This window comes from Microcaecilia unicolor, chromosome 7 (genome assembly GCF_901765095.1).
Source record: "Microcaecilia unicolor chromosome 7, aMicUni1.1, whole genome shotgun sequence".
Lineage (NCBI taxonomy): Eukaryota > Metazoa > Chordata > Amphibia > Gymnophiona > Siphonopidae > Microcaecilia > Microcaecilia unicolor.
In genome coordinates, this window is record NC_044037.1 from 13,762,573 (window position 1) to 13,780,891 (window position 18,319).

The 18,319-nt window shown below is 49.0% G+C and overlaps 1 protein-coding gene across 1 annotated transcript in view; it reads left to right on the top strand.

Annotated features, from left to right (window-relative positions):
- The window catches only part of SLC16A2 (solute carrier family 16 member 2), a 199,744-nt gene that overhangs the window by 93,559 nt on the left and 87,866 nt on the right, over positions 1-18,319 (top strand). The gene's annotated exons all lie outside the window — the stretch shown is intronic.

The following is an 18,319-nucleotide window of genomic DNA, read 5'->3' on the forward strand; positions in this document are numbered from 1 at the left end:
TGTACTTTATAAACATTTATACCTACTCCTGAGAAGGCCCTAAATGTTCGCAGCTTCAATCTAACCACAATTTCTGATGGTTTACCCCTAGTATTTCATAAAGAGTCGTAGGTGTCTAAGGCCCTTATTGTAGAAGCTTTATTCATGTTTTGGTCCTTTGAAAACCAGCGTTTAGTCATCCATATTGCATGGACGGCCAAATCCCAATTTTTATAAAGCTGGGATATTCACGGGCTCCAAAAAAAAAAAAAAAACCTTATATTTCCAGTTGCATAGTGTAAAAATGCAGACTTCACAGAACTGACTTAAAGTGGATCCCCAAACTAAGTAAAGAAAAGGTTTTGTAACTTAGCTCATTATTCAAATCAAGCAGGCAATGTGTTAGTGGTCAATCCATCACACTGACTTTTATTTATTTATTTATTTAGATTTTGCTCACACCTTTTTCAGTAGTAGCTCAAGGTGAGTTACATTCAGGTACTCTGGATATTTCTCTGTCCCAGGAGGGCTCACAATCTAAGTTTGTACCTGAGGCAATGGAGGGTTAAGTGACTTGCCCAAGATCACAAGGGGCAGCAGTGGGATTTGAACTGGCCATGTCTGGATTGCAAGACTGGTGCTCTAACCACTAGGCCACTCCTCCACCCCAAAGAATCTTGTTACTCTTTGGGGTTCTACATGGAATGTTGCTACACTTCAAAATTCTGCATGGAATCTTGTTATTCTTTAGAATTCTAGAATCTTTATTTATTTATTTGGGTTTTGCTCACACCTTTTTCAGTAGTAGCTCAAGGTGAGTTATATTCAGGTACTCTGGATATTTCTCTGTCCCAGGAGGGCTCACAATCTAAGTTTGTACCCAACTTTTGACTGTGGCCAGAGTTTCGCAATAAGCTGTCTCAAGGCGTGAAGAACCACTAGTACTGGTCACATTTAGCCTTGTTACAATGGGATCACCAGCAGATTGGACAGACTGTATGGTTTTTTCTGCTTTTCTATCAGTATTGTAATACCATAAAACCAACCCATTAGTCACTACACCAACCACCAAAACGAACCAAGCTGACAACTGAAATCTTATTCAGTTATAGAAGAACCATAATAAAAAGAGCTCCGGGTCACTGAGGATCAGTCTTATCTTTCAGGCCCTAGACATTTATAATCATACGTTCTCTTCCTGCAGGCTGCATGCATTATGCTCCGGATTCCATATATGGCACAGGGATTTAGGTGCCAAAATCGGAGATCCTGGGGAACTGAGGAACTGAGTTCAATTCCCACTTCAGGCACAGGCAGCTCCTTGTGACTCTGGGCAAGTCACTTAACCCTCCATTGCCCCATGTAAGCCGCATTGAGCCTGCCGTGAGTGGGAAAGCGCAGGGTACAAATGTAACAAAAATAAAATAGATACTATTGGAGATTCTACATGGAATGTTGCTACTATTGGAGATTCTACATGGAATGTTGCTATTCCACTAGCAACATTCCATGTAGAAGGCTGCGCAGGCTTCTGTTTCTGTGAGTCTGACGTCCTGCACGTACGTGCAGGACATCAGACTCACAGAAGTAGAAGCCTGCGTGGCCACATTGGTGATCTGCAAGGGCCGACTTCTACATGGAATGTTGCTAGTGGAATAGCAACATTCCATGTAGAATCTCAAATAGTAGCAACAGTGGAGGAGTGGCCTAGTGGTTAGGGTGGTGGACGTTGGTCCTGGGGAACTGAGGAACTGAGTTCGATTTCCACTTCAGGCACAGGCAGCTCCTTGTGACTCTGGGCAAGTCACTTAACCCTCCATTGCCCTATGTAAGCCGCATTGAGCCTGCCATGAGTGGGAAAGCGCGGGGTACAAATGTAACAAAAAAAAAAAATTAATTAGCTTATAAGCCAATTATTTGCAATAAATTGAGGTTAACAATCAATTATTGCAGTTAATTGGCATTATTTAAAATTTGCGCACGCATCTGCCTGTGCCCTATTCTAGTGCACATCTCAAACTGGGCGTGGCTAGGGGGTGGGGCAGGGGTTTTCCAAAAAATTGGGCACGGAGTTATAAAATAGCGCCACTCCCACACCCAAATGGCATGAGTTGGGCATTGGCATTTACACCAGTTTTTAGCTGGCATAAATACCATCGCTGGTCTATAAAGAGCACTCTGTGCTAATTTTTTCTGCTGCCAAAATTTGGGTGCTTTTTACTGAATCCAGTCCTGTGTGTAATTTAAAATTTTTTAAATGCAATTAAAAACATCAATCCAGGAGTAGCTTAATGTGTCACAACTGTCAGGAATGGTGAGCCCTTGGACCAAAGCCGGAACTTTGGTAGACAAATCACCGGGGCTGGCACAGGCAAGAATCAGAACAGACTGGATTAGGATAAACTAACACACTCAACAAGGCAGGATAGAGGTAACTAAACACAATGGACAACACAAGAACCGGATCCAGACGAGGCAAAGAAAAGAAGGCAAAAGGCCAGAACTGGAACCCAGACAGGACAAGGCAGGACTCGGAACTGGATTAAAACTGGGACTGGGACCCAGAAATGCAAGGCAAGGCAAAGCACACCTAGACAGGCAAGACAGGGTAGGAGCTAGGCAACAAGAATAACAGAAGCAAGACAACAAACAAGACAGGAACAGGATTCAGGATTCTCAAACGGGCTTGGCTGGAACAGGATTCAGGATTCTCAAACAGGCTTGGCTGGAACAGGATTCTGGAACGAGCTTGACTTGACTGGAACAGGATTCTGGAACAGGCTTGGCTTGACTGGAACTGGATTCTGGAACGGGCTTGGCTTGACAGGAACTGGATTCTAGAACGGGCTTGGCTAACAGGAAGAACAACAACAGGAAATGAAGCAGAAGCAAGGAGACCAGGAAGGAAGGTAGTGAGCGATGCTGGATTTAGAGAAGGCAGAGGTGTGCTGGGTGACAGGAGGGGGCTACAGGGAAAGGGAGACCCATGTGGGGGGGGGTGTGGAGACCCATGTGACCGGGGGGGGGGGGGGTGCCATGGAGAACCATGTGGCTAAGGGGAGTGCCGTGAACCAAAAAAGTTTGGGAACCCCTGGCTTAATGGTTAGAGAGGTGGGTTCAGCACTAGTGAATCCAGAGTTCAAATCCTGCTTCTCCCAGTCACCCTCCATTGCCTGAGGCAGGGGCATAGCCACGGGCGGGCCTGGACAGGCCCAGGCCCAGCCACTTTTCCTTCAGGCCCACCCACCCTAACAAGCCCCAACCCAAGTGAGGCGCCAATCTTTTCCTGCCTCTTTTGCCTGCTCTCCCCGTCTGCATGGTCTGATCATTTTTACTCCCTGATGCGCCGTTCTCCCTCCAGCACCGGCGATTCCCATAGCCTTCTGCCAGCGTGCGTCATTGGAGGCGGGGCCTCTCCTCAGGTGCGTCCCGAGGGGGGATGCGCCTAAGGAGAGGCCCCGCCCCCGACGACGCACACTGGCAGAAGGCTATGGGAATCGCCGGTGCTGGAGGGAGAACGCGCATCAGGGAGTAAAAATGATCAGACCATGCGGACGGGGAGAGCGGGCAAAAGAGAGGGAGAAATGCAAAACTCGGGAGGAGATGGCAAAGGGAGAAAGCGCTGCCCAGGTAGGCCAAGGAGGGAGAGAGAAGAAGATGCCCTGGGGGGGAGAGGGAATTTTTTTAAATAACTGTACAGGGGTGGGGGTGGGAACGGCCCACCCAGATTAATTCGGGGCCCGCCCAAAATGGCAGGTCTGGCTACGCTCCTGGGTACAACTTAGATCATGAGATTATTTGGACAGGGAAATATCTTGTATACCTGAATGTAACTTGCCTTCGGCCCAGATTTGGAAAAAGTGAATAACAATTGTCATGATTCAAAAGAGCAAGATTAATCCATGTTGCAAATGAATCTGCTCTTTCATACTTCAAAACCCCAACACAGGCTGTGTTTTAGAAACCTCCAACAGGAGCCCAATTCATTAACCACATGGCTTTTCCTCACGACATATGCACATTCACTCTAAAATCCAAAATGACAACCAGCCATCTCCATTTTAATAAGCCGCACTCATTCATATTTCTAGAAGGTTCTCAGCAAAGGCCACGCATTTGCCTGAATGAACACAGCCAACGTCAGCATTTCATCTGCTACGAATCACTGCATCCAAACAGAAAATCCAACACTGCTCAAACCAGTCTAACAAGCCCACCATTTTCCCTCCCCTCCAATGTGCCGGTACCTTATCGATGACAATATATTTCAAGTCATTAAAATGATGACTCATTGTTGAACAATTGTCAACTACAGTGGTGGAAATAAGTATTTGATCCCTTGCTGATTTTGTAAGTTTGCCCACTGACAAAGACATGAGCAGCCCATAATTGAAGGGTAGGTTATTGGTAACAGTGAGAGATAGCACATCACAAATTAAATCCGGAAAATCACATTGTGGAAAGTATATGAATTTATTTGCATTCTGCAGAGGGAAATAAGTATTTAATCCCTCTGGCAAACAAGACCTAATACTTGGTGGCAAAACCCTTGTTGGCAAGCACAGCGGTCAGACGTCTTCTGTAGTTGATGATGAGGTTTGCACACATGTCAGGAAGAATTTTGGTCCACTCCTCTTTGCAGATCATCTCTAAATCATTAAGAGTTCTGGGCTGTCGCTTGGCAACTCGCAGCTTCAGCTCCCTCCATAAGTTTTCAATGGGATTAAGGTCTGGTGACTGGCTAGGCCACTCCATGACCCTAATGTGCTTCTTCCTGAGCCACTCCTTTGTTGCCTTGGCTGTATGTTTTGGGTCATTGTCGTGCTGGAAGACCCAGCCACGACCCATTTTTAAGGCCCTGGCGGAGGGAAGGAGGTTGTCACTCAGAATTGTACGGTACATGGCCCCATCCATTCTCCCATTGATGCGGTGAAGTAGTCCTGTGCCCTTAGCAGAGAAACACCCCCAAAACATAACATTTCCACCTCTATGCTTGACAGTGGGGACGGTGTTCTTTGGGTCATAGGCAGCATTTCTCTTCCTCCAAACACGGCGAGTTGAGTTCATGCCAAAGAGCTCAATTTTTGTCTCATCTGACCACAGCACCTTCTCCCAATCACTCTCGGCATCATCCAGGTGTTCACTGGCAAACTTCAGACGGGCCGTCACATGTGCCTTCCGGAGCAGGGGGACCTTGCGGGCACTGCAGGATTGCAATCCGTTATGTCGTAATGTGTTACCAATGGTTTTCGTGGTGACAGTGGTCCCAGCTGCCTTGAGATCATTGACAAGTTCCCCCCTTGTAGTTGTAGGCTGATTTCTAACCTTCCTCATGATCAAGGATACCCCACGAGGTGAGATTTTGCGTGGAGCCCCAGATCTTTGTCGATTGACAGTCATTTTGTACTTCTTCCATTTTCTTACTATGGCACCAACAGTTGTCTCCTTCTCGCCCAGCGTCTTACTGATGGTTTTGTAGCCCATTCCAGCCTTGTGCAGGTGTATGATCTTGTCCCTGACATCCTTAGACAGCTCCTTGCTCTTGGCCATTTTGTAGAGGTTAGAGTCTGACTGATTCACTGAGTCTGTGGACAGGTGTCTTTCATACAGGTGACCATTGCCGACAGCTGTCTGTCATGCAGGTAACGAGTTGATTTGGAGCATCTACCTGGTCTGTAGGGGCCAGATCTCTTACTGGTTGGTGGGGGGTCAAATACTTATTTCCCTCTGCAGAATGCAAATAAATTCATATACTTTCCACAATGTGATTTTCCGGATTTAATTTGTGATGTGCTATCTCTCACTGTTACCAATAACCTACCCTTCAATTATGGGCTGCTCATGTCTTTGTCAGTGGGCAAACTTACAAATTCAGCAAGGGATCAAATACTTATTTCCACCACTGTATATCTGCACCAAGCTTCCTACTGTTCAGTTAATCATGTTTTTTTTTTTGGTTTGTTTTGTTACATTTGTACCCCGCACTTTCCCACTCATGGCAGGCTCAATGCAGCTTACATGGGGGCAATGGAGGGTTAAGTGACTTGCCCAGAATCACAAGGAGCTGCCTGTGCCTGAAGTGGGAATCGAACGCAGTTCCCCAGGACCAGCGTCCACCACCCTAACCACTAGGCCACTCCTCCACTGTTGCTACTATTTGAGATTCCACTAGCAACATTCCATGTAGAAGTCGGCCCTTGCAGATCACCAATGTGGCCGCGCAGGCTTCTGCTTCTGTGTGCAGGACGTCAGACTCACAGAAACAGAAGCCTGCGCAATAGTCCAATAGTAGCAACATTCCATGTAGAATCTCCAATAGTATCTATTTTATTTTTGTTACATTTGTACCCTGCGCTTTCCCACTCATGGCAGGCTCAATGCAGCTTACATGGGGGCAATGGAGGGTTAAGTGACTTGCCCAGAGTCACAAGGAGCTGCCTGTGCCTGAAGTGGGAATCGAACTCAGTTCCTCAGTTCCCCAGGACCAGCGTCCACCACCCTAACCACTAGGCCACTCCTCCACTGTTGCTACTATTTGAGATTCCACTAGCAACATTCCATGTAGAAGTCGGCCCTTGCAGATCACCAATGTGACCGCGCAGGTCTGCTTCTGTGAGTCTTACGTCCTGCACATACGTGCAGGACGTCAGACTCACAGAAACAGAAGCCTGCGCAGCCTTCTACATGGAATGTTGCTAGTGGAATAGCAACATTCCATGTAGAATCTCCAATAGTATCTATTTTATTTTTGTTAAATTTGTACCCTGCGCTTTCCCACTCATGGCAGGCTCAATGCGGCTTAAGTGACTTGCCCAGAGTCACAAGGAGCTGCCTGTGCCTGAAGTGGGAATCAAACTCAGTTCCTCAGGACCAAAGTCCACCACCCTAACCACTAGGCCACTCCTCCACTCCTCAATTTTACTTACATAAAGCAGCGGATAGAGGCAAATGATGACACAGATGTAGATCCTCCATTTAGACCCCGACAGAATCCCAAATAGTAGCAAGATTCCATGCTACCAATCCCAGAGACACTGGTGGCTTTCCCTCTTTCTATCTCAATAGCAGACTATGGACTTTTCCTCCAGGAACTTGTCCAAACCTTTTTTTAAGCCAAGATATTGTAACGGCTGTAACCGCATCCTCTGACAATGAGTTCCAGAGCATGCATTTTCCTGTGTAGGCTTCGATGAATTTTCAGAACAGAAAGGCCCCGATATTCAGACTGCGGTAGATAGCCGGGCTGCCTCCCGCTGTCTGCACTGAACCTGGATATTCAATGCCGGGCTGTTTCTGGTTTAAAAATTGGCGAATGGCTGATTATATTGCATGATATAACTAGTTATCTGTCAGCTGCTAACGGTGGATATTCAGCGGAGGATAGCCAGTTATTCCCCGCTGAATATTGGTGGATAGCCGGTTAAGTGCTATTTAACCAGTACAGTTGGGCACAGTAGGGTTTTGGTTGGTTTTGGAGAGCTCCCCATACAAAATAAGGGGGTAACGGTGAGATGTGTACCTGGGACCTTTTATGTGAAGTCCACCGCAGTGCCCCCCTGCTCTTCTGGGATGTCTCTGCGACCAGTCTACCAAGAATGCTGGACCCCTTTGCATCCTAATGGCTTGTTTTTGTGCATTTTTACCTTGGACTTTTTTTTTTTAATGAAAACGGTCCTAAAAGATAGACGCGCTGAACACAAAAATGTCTAGCTAATGGGCATTTTCAAAACAAAAAGTTGGACGATTTTGTGGTTTGAAAATGGCCACGTTCGCGACTGGATTTCTGGATGTTGTTTGCAAAATGTCCAAAGTGGGATTCAGACATCGTATCGAAAATGTCCCTCTTAATCTCATATGTTCTTATGAATGCATGCGCTTACGTTTATCTGCTCTTTAGTATAAACAACATTTCTCAGTTAAAAAAAATTTAAGAGTGCGCTGCTGAATTTTCAAAATGTAAACCCTCCCCCCAACCCCAGGCTACACTGGCTAATTACTAGATTTTCACTGTTACAGAATAGAACCCTGAGCAGCTTTCAACATGAAAATACATATCATAATATCGATATAATAAGATTCAGCAAATACATGTATACAGGCCACATGGCAGAGCCGGTGGTGGGAGGCGGGGATAGTGCTGGGCAAACTTATACGGTCTGTGCCAGAGCCGGTGGTGGGAGGCGGGGCTGGTGGTTGGGAGGCGGGGATAGTGCTGGGCAGACTTATACGGTCTGTGCCAGAGCCGGTGGTGGGAGGCAGGGCTGGTGGTTGGGAGGCGGGGATAGTGCTGGGCAGACTTATACGGTCTGTGCCAGAGCTGGTGGTGGGAGGCGGGGCTGGTGGTTGGGAGGCGGTGATAGTGCTGGGCAGACTTATACGGTCTGTGCCAGAGCTGGTGATGGGAGGCGGGGCTGGTGGTTGGGAGGCAGGGATAGTGCTGGGCAGACTTATACAGTCTGTGCCAGAGCCGGTGGTGGGAGGCGGAGCTGGTGGTTGGGAGGCAGGGATAGTGGTGGGCAGACTTATACGGTCTGTGCCCTGAAGAGGACAGATACAAATCAAAGTAGGGTATACACAAAAAGTAGCACATATGAGTTTATCTTGTTGGGCAGACTGGATGAACTGTGCAGGTCTTTTTCTGCCGTCATCTACTATGTTATATGAGCAGGCAATGCTTTACATGCCAAAATACTGGAGAAGATTACCCTCAGTGTATATATGCAACATATCAATGTGCACTTGGAGATTCTTTTTTAACGAAGCAGGTAATGGCAAATACATTTAGAGGAATTTTTATATCTTTCTGTCACATTTTCTTGGTCTCTGGTCACATTTGCTGGTACATGAGAATCTCCACTCCCTCCGTATGTGTTGTACAGAATAGTTGATTGGTACCAGCAGGGCTTTTTTTGAGGGGGTACTGAGTACTGGCACCTTTTCCATTGTCTGCTAAAATTGAACCACGATCCCCAAGTTTTAATGAAAGAGCTCAGGCTCTACACACCAATTCTGCCTTGCCGTAGATTCTGTGACTGGTTGCAGGGGGCCTGGCTATTGTGGGGTGGGTCCCTCAAATGCCAGGCCACCCGTCAGGGGTGGGGTGATCACTGAGTACCAGCACCTTTTTCGCTAGAGAAAACACACTGGGTACCAGGCACTTCTCCTAGTAAGGCCATTCTTGTGTTTTACTTCTTCAGCATAGTGTCTGGTTTTCTTGTGCCAAGTTATTTATCCATTGGAAAGGGAATGTCTCAGGGGATCACAACCTCTTCATTCTCTACAGGCTCGATCAGGCTCATGGTCACAGTGTTTTTCTGGTACAGCGGGTGCTTTAATGTTTACACAGTTTCCAGTGGATGAGTCATGCTACGTTATTGTGATTTTCTGTATACAAACCTTCTGACATCACCACGTCATCCCCAGCCACAAGATAGGTAACCATTTCCAGTTCTGTTTTACAGAAACTTGCATTTGTGGTTTTTTACCGATTTCTTTTTATTTTGGCTGTGAACCGTCTTGTCTATAGCCCATTCTCCTGTGCTACAGTTATCTGTCGTCTTTAGGATTAAGATACCCGCTTCTTGACCATTTCTGTGTCAGATTTTTCTCCGCTTACGGTTTGTGGAGTAACTTCCTGTGCTTCCCACTTTGGCTTAGTTTACCTTTAAGGAAGATCATGTTGATGTCATCTTTCCTCTTCACCGCTTACAGTAGTGATAATCACAGCAGCTGTAAAGCTTCATGTCATCTACAAATACTAAGGACTTTTGCACATACCACGTGGTAAACGCCGAAATAACCCTGTGGTAAGTGCAAAGCCTGAGTGGTAAATGCAGGGGGGCCAGGGGGGCATGCCCTGCATTTACTGCACAGGTGGTAACAGCGGTTAGCGTATCTGGGTTTAAAAAAGGTTTGGACAAATTCCTGGAGGAAAAGTCCATAGTCTGCTATTGAGACAGACATGGGAAGCAACTGCTTGCCCTGGGATTGGTAGCATGGAATGTTGCTGCTCTTTGAGATTCTGCATGGAATCTTCTCACTCTTTAGGATTCCGGAATGTTGCTATTCTTTGGGGTTCTATATGGAATGTTGCCACGATTTGGGTTTCTGCCAGGTACTTGTGACCTGGCTTGGCCACTATTTGTTTGGAAAACAGGATACTGGGATAGATGGACCATTGGTCTGACCCATTATGGCTACTCTTATGTTCTTAGGTAGCGTATTACATGCAGTGCCAGATGCCAAGGGATGGGGAGTAGGGGGGGGGGGGTTGGACGTGTGGTCTTGATGGGAGGGGGGGTCTTGAGGAGATCCAAGGGGTTGTGGCCATATCGGTGGGAGTAATTGGAGATGTTGTAATGGGGGATCAGGAGGGAGCTGTACTGTCAGGTGAGGATCAGAAATGCCAGGGGCATTTCTTCACCTGTCAGCTGCTGCTGCACTTACCCACCTCCTTTTGAGGTGGCAGAAAGTTCGACTACGCTATTGGCACTCGGGACAGCTAGTACGCAGTAAAGACCTGTACAGTAGCTGTCACAGCCAACCACACCTCCACCACCCATGTCACACTGAGGCCCAGCCCACTCCTGCAGGCAAGGGTGGACTCAGGGGCGACCTGACCATTAGGCCACCTGAGGCGGGGGCCTCAGGCGGCATTCTTTTGGACTGGCATCTTGTGGGGGTGGCTTTGCGGTGTTTTACCTCGTCACGGTGATGTTCCAAACCCGGCAGCGGCAGGAATTCCCATAGGCTGTTCTGCCGCCACAGGCACCCGCCTCTTCCCTTTACTGCGGCCACCTGAAGTAACTTCCTGTTTCGTTCAGGCAGCTGCAGTAAAGGGAAAAGGCGGATGCCGGCAGTGGCAGGGCAGCCGATGGGAATCGGTGCCAGGTTTGGAACATCACCGTGACAAGGTAAAACGCCCAGGGGGGGGGGGGGGGGTCAGCATCTCGGCTTGGGGGCGTGGTATTCAAGTTCCGCCTCAGGTGGCATCTTGCCTTGGGTGGACTGACAGTGGATCTGAGCCCCAAGGCTATAACGATCGTTGGTCCCCCTCCCCCTCATGCTACTCCAGTGCCCAGCTCAGATATCTCTCCCCTTTCTCTTTTCTATCTTTTAAACCCCCCTCCCCTCTCAATCTCTCTCAAACCTTACCTTCCCCTTGTGATCCACCTTTCAACTTGTTTCTTTTGCAGCAGCAGCAGCGTTTCAGAGAAAGTTGCCTGTGCCGACCCTGGAGTCTCATCTCTGCCGCACCCCTGAGGAAACAAGAAATTACCTCACAGGTTCAGGGTGCGACAGAGATGAGACTCCAGGGTCGGCACAGGCAACTTTATCTGAAACGCTGCTGCTGCTGCAAAAGAAACAAGTTGAAAGGTAAACGGGGGGGGGGGGGGGGGGCGGGGGAGGGGCTGCCACGGCTCCTGTGGCTCCCAGAGCTGCCGAGAGACTGAGGCCAGGGGCAGAATCGTCATCGCCGCCCCCCCCCCCAAATTGTCATTGCCACCCACCCGCCCGAAGTACCTTGGCTGGCCCCGCCAGCTGCAGGCAGCGCAGCTCCTTCCTCTGCGCAGCATTACCTGCCCCTGTGGCTGCTTTCCTCAGGTCGCACATGCTGAGTCTCAAAACTGAGCATGCGCGGCCTGAAGGCCCAGCAGCTGCTAGGCAGGCAATGCAAGGGGGGCCCGGCGCTGGACTTTTCTCTGTCCTGCTCCTGTCGGGACGTGATCATCCGTGTCCCGTCAGGAGCAGGAGAGAGAGATCCCTGTGTTTTATGCACCCCCTGGAGACCTGGGCCCTGGGAATTTTGCCCCCCCCCCCCCCCCTCTCGGCAGCTATGGTGGCGCCTCCCATTCAGACATCATGGACGGGGAGCGGGTAAAAAGGTGCCAACAGAAAAAAGCCCTGTGCAGAAGAGAGGGAAGTACTGGGCCCCCACTGCCCTGGGCCCTCCGGCACTGCTTGGTTGCCTGTACGGTCAGTCCACCCCTGCCTACAGGATTTTTACTGCAGTGGCTGCCTTTTTTTTTATCACAGGAGACAGTAGCATGGGACTGAGCTACTGTTTATTACACCCCTTGTTAGCTGCTTAACACAGCTTAATACAAAGGCCCCTAAGTGTGATGTTATCTGAGAATCATTAGTGTCTCCAAGATGAAAGCTAAATCTGTGAGGGGAAGACAGAGCAGGGCAGGCAACAGGGTGGCGCCGGAGACTGGTGCTGGACAAGGTTTCAACTGGTGGGGGTTGGGGACCCCCACCATCAAAACCAGGAGCCCAGAGGAAATATGGGGGGCCCAGGCCCCCGTGGCCCCACGTAGCTACGCCACTGCTTCCTAACCATTCGTGTGTCCAGGTTTCATCCACGCACAGTTCTTGGAGTAACACTTTAAGGGGTCCTTTTACTAAGCAGAGGTAAAAAGTGGCCTGCGGTAGTGTAGGCACGTGTATTAGGCGTGCACCGGGCCAGTTTTTACCACATCTACAAAAAATGGCTTTTTTTAATGGGATGGGAAAAGGGCCTGCGGGAAAAATGAAACCAGCACTTGCCCAAAACCAGCCTGAGCCCTTAACGCCATCCATTGATCTAGCAGTAAAGGCTCACGCACTACATGTGCAGTGACCGGTCAGCACACGCCAAGCAGGGGCGTAGCTACGTGGGGACACGGGGGCATGGGCACCCACAGATTACACCCTGGCCCCCTCTACATTTGACCGCTGCCGCCGCATCATCAGGTACCTTGTTTGCTGGCGGGGGTCCCCAATCCCCGCCAGCCGAAGAGTCTTCTTCAGCGCCGGTCGACTCCGGCGCCTTCGTTGTGTGATCATCTGTTTCTGACGCCTTACATCCTGCACGGGGCTACATGCACGGTGCAGGACGTAAGGCGTCAGAAACAGATGATCACACAACGAAGGCGCCGGAGTCGACCGGCGCTGAAGAAGACTCTTCGGCTGGCGGGGATTGGGGACCCCTGCCAGCAAACAAGGTACCTGAGGCGGCGGTGGGGCAGCGGGCGGGTGGCGGCGGGGGGGGGGAGGTCCAAAGTGGGGGGGGGGGTTCGGCAGCTAAACAGTGCCCCCCACCTCGGGCTCTGGCCCCCCTCCCGCCGAGGTCTGGCTACGCCCCTGACGCCAAGTGCCAATTACCATTGGAACCGGCATGTGCTGGAGAAAATATATAAATCATCCATGCGTTATGGGCGTGTGCCAAATCTGAAGTTACTTCCAGGAGGGTGTGCTGGCCTGGCGGTAGTCTCATTTGGGTGCCCGCTTCACACGCGTAGAGCCTACCCCGGCTTAGTAAAAGGGCCCCTGAATTTTCTGCTGGATTTGTCTGGTTTCCACTCATTTTTTCCCTTGTTTGCTGATCTAACTCTTTAAAGAGTGTTTCCCCCCCCCCCCCTCTTGTTTCATAAATTCAGCTGGTTCCTTCTCTATTCGTACTGGTGAATCCTCACTCGTCAGAATGCTTGTTCAAGTTTAATGACTGGAGACGGATTCTGGACAGTTCTTTCATACTTCAGTACTTTTTGTGTATTTGGTTCTGTTGGAGCTGTTAAAACAGCTTGGAAGTCTATCATAGTACAACTCCTTCTATGTCATAAGCCCAGATTCTGAGCTCTGGGGTCCTTTTACTAAGCCGCAGCAAAAAGTGGCCTGCGGTAGCGTGGACGCGTCTTTTTGGCTTGTGCTGGGCCAGTTTTTACTGCGTCTGGGGAAAAAGGTCTTTTTTTCAATGGGCCGGGAAAAGGGCCTGCGGTAAAATTGAAACCAGCGCCTGCCTATTTACGGCCTGAGCCCTTAACGTCACCTGTTGATCTAGCGGTAAGGGCCTGATGCGCTACATGCATGGTGACCGGTCAGTGCACGCCAACTGCCGATTAACGCTGAAAACACTACATGCGGTAGGAAATTAAAAAAATAATTTGTTCCGGAGGTATGGGTAGATGCAATATCTGAAATTACCACCAGGGGGCTTTGCTAGACTGGTGGTACTTTCGTTTTGCCGCATGCTGCACACGCATAGAGCCTACCATGCAGGGCCACCAAGAGATTAGGCCGGGCCCAGGGCAAGTCGCAGATCGCGTCTCTTCTGGCCTTCTCTCCCTGTGTCCCGCCCTCGTCTGATGTAACTTCCGGTTTCCATGAGGGCGGGACACAGTGAGGGAAGGCCAGAAGAGAGGCGATTTGTGACTGCCGCTTTGAATGAAGGGGGCCCGGAGCCGTGGAGGCAGGCAGGTGAGACCGGGGACTGCAGCGCCGGCGGCCTGACCCCGGCGCCGGGCCCGGGGAATTTTGCCCCCTGCCCCCCCCCTCTCGGCGGCCCTGCTACCACACCTTTGTAAAAGGGTCCCTCTGTGATCTCCAGTTACCTAAGCTCAGGTTCTGAATTCTCATGAATACCTCTCACCTTCCAGATCTGAGGTATAATGTTTTGACAATGGTGCAATATCCATGAGCTAACAATAGTAACTCTTTTCCCATCACCCAGCACATTAGCATTAACAAGCCCCACCAGAGGCTAGACAGCAAAAGGGTTAAACGAAATCGGCAACAGTTCTGTGATGCAATCGCCAAAGCCATGGAAACTAGCGTACACAAGGCTGCAGCTGGCATGTTTTTGGATGTCTTTGCTGTGTCGTGCCAACAGCAGGTTAAAAACATACACTCAGGAGGCTGCCGCCCCAGAAACCTCTTTGAAGCTCTCCAGGAGGAGAACATCAAGGCGACAAACAGGATGACCCACTTTGGAAGGAGGATATGAATGACCTGCAGATCACTGTTCCCTCTTAATGTTGCTGTTTTTGTATTGTTTCCTTGTCAGCTACAGAGGCTGCAGACATGCCCTGAATGTTGTTTTCCTTACCCAGACAGAGCTGGCTTGACGTGGCGGGGCTTAGCTACTTGAGCACTGTGCTGGATAACTCAGATCGTCATCTGGATCCAGATTGACCCCCCCCCCCCCCCCCCAAGGCAGGGTTGCTCCAGTTCTGGGTTTGCCTCATTGTATGCAGGGACTTGTAGTCTTGCTTTTCTTAGTGCATGCAATGGGGAAATCGGAACTTCAAGTCCCTGCATGCACTGGGGTAACCCAGGACTGGATCAGCCCTGTCGGACGAATCTGGTTCTGGTTGGAAACCGTAAAATGGGGCTGTGTTGAACACCCTTCGTGAATAAATGTTAGCGAGATCTGGAGAGAAGCACTTTTGTGAGTACCTACTACTACTACTACTATTTAGCATTTCTATAGCGCTACAAGGCGTACGCAGCGCTGCACAAACATAGAAGAAAGACAGTCCCTGCTCAAAGAGCTTACAATCTAATAGACAAGAAATAAAGTAAGCAAATCAAATCAATTAATGTGTACAGGAAGGAGGAGAGGAGGGTAGGTGGAGGCGAGTGGTTACAAGTGGTTACGAGTCAAAATCAATGTTAAAGAGGTGGGCTTTCAGTCTAGATTTAAAGGTGGCCAAGGATGGGGCAAGACGTAGGGGCTCAGGAAGTTTATTCCAGATGTAGGGTGCAGCGAGACAGAAGGCGCGAAGTTTAGAGTTGGCAGTAGTGGAGAAGGGAACAGATAAGAAGGATTTATCCATGGAGCGGAGTGCACGGGAAGGGGTGTAGGGAAGGACGAGTGTGGAGAGATACTGGGGAGCAGCAGAGTGAGTACATTTATAGGTTAGTAGAAGAAGTTTGAACAGGATGCGAAAACGGATAGGGAGCCAGTGAAGCGACTTGAGGAGAGGGGTAGTATGAGTAAAGCGACCCTGGCGGAAGACGAGACGGGCAGCAGAGTTTTGAACCGATTGGAGAGGGGAGAGGTGACTAAGTGGGAGGCCAGCAAGAAGCAGATTGCAGTAGTCTAAACGAGAGGTGACAAGGGTGTTGATGAGGGTTTTGGTAGAGTGCTCGGAAAGAAAGGGGCAGATTTTACGGATGTTGTAAAGAAAGAAACGACAGGTCTTGGCGATCTGCTGGATATGAGCAGAGAAGGAGAGAGAAGAGTCAAAGATGACCCCAAGGTTTCGAGCTGAGGAGACAGGGAGAATGAGAGAGCCATCAACAGAAATAGAAAACGGGGGGAGTGGGGAGGTGGGTTTGGGGGGAAAAATGAGAAGCTCGGTTTTGGTCATGTTTAATTTCAGGTGGCGTTGAGACATCCAGACAGCATTGTCAGACAAGCACGCTGAAACTTTGGATGCAAGGTGAGATATCAGGGGTAGAAAGGTAGATTTGGGAGTCCTCAGCATAGAGATGGTAGGAAAAGCCATGGGATGAGATTAATGAACCAAGGGAAGAAGTGTAGATAGAAAAGAGGAGGGGACCAAGAACAGAACCCTGAGGTACGCCGACAGGCAGAGGGATAGAAGTAGAAGAGGATCCACCAGAGTGAACACTAAAGGTGTGGACGGAGAGGTAGGAAGAGAACCAGGAAAGGACAGAGCCCTGGAATCCAAGTGAGGACAGGGTATCGAGAAGTATGCTGTGACTGACAAAGTCAAAAGCAGTGGAAAGATCAAGAAGAATGAGGATGGAATATTGACCTCTGGATTTAGCCAGTAATAGGTCATTGGAGACTTTAGTAAGCGCAGTTTCAGTTGAGTGGAGAGGGCGAAAACCAGATTGTAGTGGGTCAAGAATAGCATGTGAGGAGAGAAAATCAAGGCAGCGGCGGTGAACAGCACGCTCAAGTAATTTGGAGAGAAATGGAAGGAGGGAGATGGGTCGGTAATTAGAGGGACAAGTAGGGTCGAGTGAAGGCTTCTTAAGGAGAGGTGTGACCACCGCATGTTTAAAGGCAGCAGGGACAGTCGCAGTGGAAAGTGAGAGGTTGAGAATGTGACAGATAAAAGGAATAAGAGTAGGAGAGATGGCATTAAGAAGGTGGGTGGGAATGGGATCAGAGGAACAGGGGGTACATTTTGAGGAAGAAAGGAGAAGTGTAGTTTCCTCAATAGTAACTTCAGGAAAGGAAGAAAGGGAATGAGGGGAAGGAGAGAGAGGGGAACGGACTAGTGGAGGGAGAGGTGGCGAGGTAGAGAATGCAAGGTTTATCTTTTGAGCCTTGTCGTGAAAGAATTCAGCAAGGGTCTGAGGAGATAATGAGGGGGGAGTTGGGAGAGGGGGCACCTTGAGGAGAGAGTTCAATGTGGTGAAAAGAAGTCGAGGGTTAGAGCCAAGAGAGTTAGTCAGTTGGATATAATAATCCTGTTTGGCGCGTAAAAGAGCAGATTGGAAGGAGGTCAGCATGAACTTAAAGTGTAAGAAATCGGCAAGGGCCCAAGATTTCCGCCAGAGGCGTTCGGCTGAGTGGGTACAGGAACGTAGGTAGCGGATATTAGAAGTCAGCCAAGGTTGGGGTTTTGTACGCCTTATAGGGCGGGTCATCAAAGGTGCAAGAGTGTCTAAAGCAGATGATAGAATATTGTTGTAAGAAGAAACAGCCTCGTTGACAGATGTGGATGGTGCCACAGTAGAGAGGAGGTTTGAAACATGGGAGGATAGAGATTAAGGGTCAATACCGTGAAGATTCCTAGATAAATTAGATAAGATAGGACGGGACTGGGAGGGAGGAGATTTAAGTGTGAAAGTTATAAGATGGTGATCAGAGGAGGGAAGATCAGAGGCAAGGAAACTAGAGGGTGAACAGTTGGAGGAGATGAGATCAAGACAGTGACCATTTTGATGAGTGGGGGAGGTGGAGCATAGTTGAAGATTAAAGGAGGACGTTAAAGCGAGTAACTTGGAAATATAAGAGTTGGAAGGATCATTAGCAGGAATATTAAAGTCACCAAGGATGAGAGAGGGGGAGGAAGGATCATGGAAGAAGGCAAGCCAGGCGTCAAAGTCACTGAGAAAGGACGATAAATGACCGCTATTCGAAGAGGCAGAGGAGAGAAAAGGCGGATAGAGTGGACTTCAAAGGAGGAAAAACAGTGAGATTGAGGTGGAAGAAGGGGTTGAAATCTGGAGGAGGGAGAGAGAAGTAGTCCAACTGGTGTGAGCTGTGACAAACACTTTTATTATTAATATTTATTGCATTTGTATCCCACATTATCCCACCTCTTTGCAGGCTCAATGTGGCTTACAATACATCATGGATAGTGGTTTCTAGTCCTGGTTTGTGAATTCCGTCTACTAAGCTGCGGTAAAAAGCGGCCTTAGTAATCCCTTATGCATGTCTTTTGTATTAATGACTGTGCACTAATGTTGCCATTTTGAAAAATGCTCTTACCGCCACCCATTTTGTAGGTGGTAAGGACTCACATGCTATCTGTGCACTAACCAGTTAGAATAGTTGATCAGCGTAGGAATGCCCACTCTCCGTCCCCTGACACAC